At 42.3% G+C, this 7,748-nt stretch overlaps 1 long non-coding RNA gene across 1 annotated transcript; it reads left to right on the forward strand.

Moving 5' to 3' along the window:
• Nucleotides 1-6,070: 6,070 nt before the first annotated feature.
• LOC127140527 (uncharacterized) lies at nt 6,071-6,754 on the forward strand. Its single transcript, XR_007811014.1, has 3 exons — nt 6,071-6,130; nt 6,273-6,405; nt 6,546-6,754. It is a non-coding gene; the product is annotated as an uncharacterized LOC127140527 (long non-coding RNA).
• The last annotated feature ends 994 nt before the right edge of the window (nt 6,755-7,748 follow it).

Here is a 7,748-nt window from a genome sequence, read left to right on the forward strand (position 1 = left end):
TTTCCATTTGCTAAGATCATCCCACTTCCCAAAGGCAGACAGAGAGCAATACCTGGTAATGTGGTGTGTGTCCCATCTGAGGTGCAGGAAACAGTTGAAGCGTTACCCAGACTGAGAAGTGAGTCTCAAGTCCTGAGAGTCAAACTGAAGAGACGACTGTGTTACAGAGGTCATCAGCTGTTCCAGACTGTCACCTGGTCTAAACTGCTACAGGCCCTGAATAAACTGAAACACATTCACCCACAGTATGAGGACATAAGTATCAGAGATGAGGCTGAGCTGTGTGTCCCTGATGATGAGGAGGATGATGATGATGATGATGATGATGATGAATGAGGATGATCTGATGGAAACTGACAGGTTGGACAATGATGCACTTCATGAGGCAGAACATGAGCCTGATAATGAGCAGGATGTTGACATGTTGTCCTGTGTAAAAACCACTCAAAGACATGTTTCAGAAGTCTGGGCTCTGGATGCAGATTTGGATTTCCCAAACCACCATGCAGAAAGACAATGATCATTAGACCTGATGATGATGATGATGATGATGATGATGATGCTGCACTGGACCTGCTAACAGCAAAGACTAAGCTCAGACCACTCAACCAGCTGCTGAATGAACCTGAAAGTGCCTCCCTGAGTTTGGAGCAGCTCCTGGCTCGATGTCAGTTAACAGTCGAGGAGTATCACCAGTGTGTGCGGAAGATAAACAAATCCTGTGCTGTGATACCCCTTATATTGTGTTCAGGTCAAAATTGACCTGTTTTCAAGTTTAGGTATGTAAAAAGTACTGTTTGCTTTTTTGTACTGGAACGAGGCTTCATCTAATCCTCAGACAACTATTTTAACGCAACAAAATTAATTTTCACCATTTTAGTAAATTCTAAAGGTCTCAAAAAAAAGTGACATTTGTGGTGTTACAGGTCAAATACGACCCGGCAGAGAATACTGGCTGTTGTATGCATCACTTAAAAGCTGTGGGTTGCTCTGTGGATCAAATATGGCTCAATGTGACCCACAACACACAAACACACACACACACACACACACACACACACACACAATATTGTCTCTCAAAGTTCAATTTATGGTTCACACACAACACATTGTTTTTCAATGTTTAGTTTATTGTTCATACACACACCTGCTCTGACACCATATTGTTTTTCAATGTTCAGTTTATGGTTCACACAGACACACACCTGCCCTATACACACACATGTTGTTTTTTAATGTTCAGTTTATGGTTTCATTTCACTTTTTCACAAAAATTGACTTTTTGTCTTTATCCTACCATAAATCTATACGGGTCGGTTTTGACCTGTAACACCACAGATGTCACTATTGTTAATCAGTTTAAATAAATAAAAAAATCAGATAATTTTTTTTGGGTAGGTGTACTCTAATATTAGTTCATAAGACATGGATAATATAATTACTCATTTTATCACTACAGGAAATATAATTAGTGAATTTAAACAGTTTTTGTAATTGAAAACGAGTGGTATATTGTAAGATAAAAGGTCTGTGGAGCCAAAAAAAAAAAAAATTAAAACAGTGTTTCCATGGATATGAATACATACTAAGTTAGCTATGAGGTGAAAAACAATATTGGATGATAACTAGTGTTTTTAAGTATTTTCAGGCTGAGTTAAATCACGGGTCAAATGACCCGCTAACACTAAAGATGTGGGCAACTTACAAGGGATACTGAAACGTGACCCAAAGGACTGCTGGGTAAATGGATATAATCCACATCTACTTGAGGCCTGGGATGCTAATATTGATGTCAGTTACATTCTCAATGCATATTCATGCATCATGTACCTCACCAGCTACATAACAAAGCAAGAGTCTAAACTGTCTGAGTACCTCAAAACAGTCATTGAGAACTCAAACAGGGACCATGTCAATGAATGTGATGAGATGAGAGAGGTCATGCAGGCTTATTCCAAAAAGAGAGAGATCAGTGCTCAGGAGTGTGTGAGCCGTGCCTGTGGCCTTCACATGAAACAGTGTTCACGTGCTGTGGTGTTCATACAACAGATGACAACCCACTGAAAATGAGTCGCCCCCTCTCGTACCTGGAGAGCACAACAGCAGAGTGTTCAAATGTGTGGATGACATCTTTGACCGACAAATACAAATCCAGACCTGAAACAGCAGAGTTTGAACAGATGTGTGGCTGACTTTGCGTCCACATGCAGGTTTGTCAGCAGAGAAAAGGTAAAAATGTTTTGCCCCTGCTAAATGACATGGGATTTGAAAATGATAAGCCTGCCGTCATCAGATTTCACTGCTGCTCACAGAAAAAACATCCTGAGCAATTTTATGGAACACTTCTAAAACTATACATTCCTTACCGCTCAGATCAGGAACTGAAAAGGCCTTTCTTACCCACGTACGAGTCCTTCTATAACAGCGGCTACGTGCAGTTGCCTGGTTCTGACCTTCCTGAGCCCGTGAGAGACGTTGTCAAATGAAACAAAGACAATTATGAGATGAACAGTAAAGAGATTGAGGAAGCTGTTGAAGAGTATGAGGAGAACAGAGGACTGATTGATGAATGGTGTAACCTGGCACCTGAATCTGAAGCAGACAGGTTGGAGTGTATCTATGAACTGGAGGCAGCAGAGCCAGATCATGACAATGTTCAAGAAAATGTCCCAGACTACAGTCGACAGGCTAATGCTGTAACAGAGGCCAGAGCTATCAGAGAGCCCCCTGTCACTGATCCTGTGCTTTTATGTCACATGTACCAGAATCTGAACCAGAAGCAGGCCTGTGTATTCTATGCAGTGAGAGACTGGTGCATAAAACGTGTTTGTGGTCTGAATCCAGAGCAGCTGTTCTTTTACATCAACGGTGGTGCTGGCACAGGGAAGTCACATCTCATCAAATGCATCTACTCAGAGGCATCGAAGATACTGAGCAAACTGCCCAGACATGCTGAAGAGGCTGACATATCAAGGCCCACTGTCCTGTTGACTTCTTTCACTGGAACTGCAGCCTTTAATATATCTGGCACTACACTGCACTCTCTCCTCAAGCTGCCGAGAAGTTTGAAACCTCCATTTGTAGGACTGGGTGATCAGCTGGATGAGGTCAGAGCAGAACTTCTAAATGCTGAAATCATCATCATTGATGAAGTGTCTCTGGTGTCAAAGCTCCTCTTTGCCTACGGGGATGCGAGACTCAAACAGATCAAAGGCAGTCAGAAACCCTTTGGAGGAATGTCAGTAGTTGCAGTTGGAGACTTTTATCAGCTCCCACCAGTGCGACAGTCTAAACCTCTGTGTGTGTACGACCCATCACAGACTGACCTGTGGCAGGAACACTTTCAGATGATCACTCTGACTGAGATTATGCGTCAGAAAGATGATGTTGCCTTTGCAGAGTTGAACAGGATCCGTGTGAAGGAAAAGTCTGATGAGCTGTCTGTCGCAGACAGAGCTTTGCTGTCACAAGCTGTCACTGAACCACAACTTTGTCCAAGTGATGTCCTGCACATTTTTGCTACTAATAGACAAGTAGATGCACACAACTCTGCAACACTGGCTCAGCTTCACTGTCACATCACTACAATTGATGCTGATGACTATAAAAAGGAGCCACGATCTGGCAGAATGATGCAGCAAGACAAACCAGTGAAAGGAGGCAGAAATGAGTTACCAGACACACTGCAAGTTGCTGAAGGTGCTCGTGTTATGCTCACTAGAAACCTTGATGTGTCTCAAGGATTAGTCAATGGTTCATTTGCTACTTTAGTCAGAGTGGTAACCTTTCAACAACATGGATCTTCACGTGTCACTAAGCTTGGACTAAAGATGGATGATGAAACAGCTGGAAGGAACAGCAGTAACAGAGCATCAGGAGTACATGATAACCTTGTGTACATAGAGAGAGCAGAGGAGAAGCTGAAACAGAAAGGAGTGGTTCACAGACAGTTTCCCATTAAACTGGCCTTTGCATGTACAATTCATAAGGTTCAAGGTATGACCAGAACATCAGCTGTCGTCTCACTGAAGCACATTTTTAAACCCGGCATGGCTTATGTTGCAATCAGTCGAGTGACCTCTCTCAGTGGACTGCACCTACTGGACATGGATGAGAGTAAAATCTACGCCAACACAGAAATCACTGCAGCACTGGAGAACATGAGACAAGTCAGTTTGGACAACATGATGCCTCTTCTTCATATCACACAAACACTGAGCAGGCCTGACACTCTGACCATTGTTCACCACAATACAGAAGGGTTGCCGTCTCATGTTAATGACACAAAGAGCCATCATGAACTGTGTCTAGCAGATGTGTTGTGTCTCACAGAAACTCACCTACAGGGTTCCTTTGTTGCTGAGTCTCCACCTACAAGGTTACAACATGTTCAAACGCAACACACACCTGTCCTATACAAAGTTCCCACAGATGGCCAGCAGAAGTGGTGGTGGAGTTGCTGTTTATGTCAAAGACAACATTCAGGTTCGTGAGAAACAGTATGTTCATAATGTAACTGACCTTGAGTTTGTGGCTTTGAAGGTTGAAGCTCCCATGAGTGCACTGATTGCAGCTGTGTACAGACCTCCAGACTACTGTATGAGATCATTCCTGTCTAACCTGAGCAGCCTGTTGGACTCACTGGAGATCCTGGATTGTCATCCCATCATTGTCTGTGGTGACTTTAACGAGAATCTTTTATCCGGAGCAAGCAAACCGATACTGGAGCTGTTTGAGTCTAGAGGATACACACAACTCATCACTGCTGCAACCACAGAGAAGAACACACTGCTGGACCTGATCTTCATCTCACAACCACAGAGATGTCTCCATTCTGGTGCGATGAAAACCTATTACAGCTATCACGACCCTGTGTACTGTGTACTGTCAGCTGAGTCTGAAAGGTGGAAAAATGCAAATGATTTGAATCTAAAATCCACATTTTCAGTGCAGAGATCTGAGAAAGTAGTTTATGAGAACTTTGTGTGAAATTGTGAGAAAAGTAGAGCAAACCAGCGAACAGTGTATTTGATAAAATCTAAAAGAGTATATCATTATTACTGTGTCTACTGATGAGTGATTAAGAGAGACAGCCACAGCAGTTTAATATGATCTAAATTCGGGGGTCCTCTATAGAGCCGGACCACAGGCTGTTCCAGCCTCACTGAGGCTGTGAGGGAGGGAGGGAGGACCAGAGGACCCCTATAAAATAACAAACTGCAAGGCTTCTTTGTTGCTTGAGGAATATAACAATGTTTGACAAAGTGCTTATCATTTTTATCCCTCAACCATAACACTGTCTTTGTATGTCACCTGGTAAAATATAGTCACAGTGATGTATTCTGTTCAGGTTCCTCCAGTGAGTAAGGTAAGGTAAATTCAGTGAGAGTCATGTTGTAGTTTTTAAGTAACATTGTTGTTGAACTAATGTAACTGTCCATGTAAAGGAAACCTAATTTTACTGTTTAACAACTTATTGGTAGATTTCATGTCATAGGTAACATTGGTTTGGTAATCAGAACTGTTAAGAGTATTGGATAATGTTATAGGTCATATAGTCTTTCCGGTTAGTCAGTGAGTTGTATATGTATATGTTGTATATGTCAGTGAGTTGTGCTTCCCTTGTGTTTTGGCCTGTGTATTTATTAGGGTGGGTTTTGGGTCTGGGTTGGTAAATACACAGGCCAAAACTTTCAGTAGCTGTATAGAACTGCTGTAAAGCTGAGCAGCTGTACAACCATACAACTGCTTAAAAACACAGCAGTTCTATACAACTACTGAAACATGTACATGTATATATACAGCATTACAGTGTATATATACATGTACATGTTTCTGTGTACAAAGCTGTACTGCACTGTAGCAGTACAGCTTTGTACACAGCTGTCAACACTGGGAATACATCAGAAAGTGTGTGTTCTCAATGTAACACACACTTTCTGATACCTACCAGCTGATACCCCACATTTCCATCCACCCAATGTCCCAGTGCCCTCTGTCATCCTGCTGCCACTGACCACACACCACAACACCATCTTAACTGTCAGTCTGAGGTGGACCCATCAGTACTGGACCACACAGAGACCCTGTTCCTCCTCAGTGCTCAGGCTTCCTCACAACAGAGCAGAAGGTATGGTTGGTTTTTGTCATATAACAGGACTTTTTGATGTTTGTTCATTCATCTGTTCATATTACAGTAATACTGTTGCTCTTGACTTTTATGTCACAGTTAGGAGTTTAATAAAGTTATGTACATGAACTTCTTCCTTCAGGTCTTCCTTCACTGTGATTCTCCACTTCACAGTAGAGACCACTGCACAGCTCCACAAGCTAGTGAACTATGTGAGATGGCACTGTGTGCTTCCTCTCTGCAACATCAAGCTCCTCCTCCAACACGTGTTAAAGGTAGCAGTTTTATTCTCCTACTCCTGCCATACCAAATCTCCTGATGATCAAAACAACAGAAACACTATTGGTGCATGCAGTTTGCATTTACAACTAAAGAAATGTCAGAGAGAAAGTTTCCCACTGTTTTTCTCTTTAAGGTCTCTGCACCTCTGTGTCCTCCATGTTCACTGACACTGACCAGATGACTGAAAGCAGAAGCTCTACAGCCACTGGAAAGGTCAAAGGTCAGTCCATCTTCATGCTGACACTGTGCTCTGTTGACAGTTTTGGTTTGTGCCAACAACTGACTGAAGAGCATCATGACAGAACAAACTGTGAACCCTGGACAGAATGACTGTGTCTCTGAAAACAGCTCTGCAGTTTAAAGGATCTTTTGGACTGTTGACCTCTACCCAACTGAGATATGTTTATTCTGCATCTCATAAGAATTTATTCCTTTCCTTTTCATTTCCTTTCCTCCCACCCCCCCAACTGCCCACCTGTCTCTTCATCAATAGATAAAGAGAACAGATAGAGAGGGAAAACAGGTCAATTAGTTCAGGTGCCACAGGCACGTCAACTAATTAACCTGGAGGAGAGGCCAGATTTTAGTCATCTTAATCATTAGTGTGGGGTGTCAGCTGCTATGTATGTTAAAGGTTTCTCACATTTGTGCACTTAGCCTTGATCTAATCTAAAGCTCTGGGTACAGACATGAGTCCTACACTGTTTAGAACTCCAGTGGTAAAATGTGTGTGAAACTGAAGCTCAGGGTTTTCACATGGGCCTTGTCTAATGACGTGATTGTTCCCATGTTACTCCTCTCACCTGAAGTCACACAGGTGAATTACATTTTGAAAAACACATTCAAATGTTGGATAACATACACCTGAACTGATCATGTTGATATGATATGACAGTGGAGTTCTGCTGGAGTTGCTGAGTCATGAACTACTGAGCACATTAGATCAAGTCTAACCACTGTGTGAGAAGCCTTTGGTGGTAAGGCTGAACAATTCTGTGTAGAAACCACTGAGATCAATGCTGCCCAACAAAAGACACCATGTACTCCATGTTCTAATGTCAAAAGCTCTGGGTTCACAAATGTGTCACCCTTCATCTGTTTATGAGCATAAAATATGTTACATTTGTTGTTGCCCTATCCTGTCACACTGCATTCATTTGATATTTACCCATGAATCCTCACTGCAGTTTTTAATCCACACAGTATGATTTGGGCTCTGTGCCTACCGTAACACCTTCATAGAATGAGTGACAGAGAGATGCCTACACAGATGATGACTGATGGTAACATACGTTGTTCAGCCCTGCCTTACAAAAGTCAAGTTCAAACACTACAG

This window comes from Lates calcarifer, unplaced genomic scaffold, assembly GCF_001640805.2.
Source record: "Lates calcarifer isolate ASB-BC8 unplaced genomic scaffold, TLL_Latcal_v3 _unitig_4758_quiver_2329, whole genome shotgun sequence".
NCBI classification, from domain to species: Eukaryota; Metazoa; Chordata; class Actinopteri; family Centropomidae; genus Lates; species Lates calcarifer.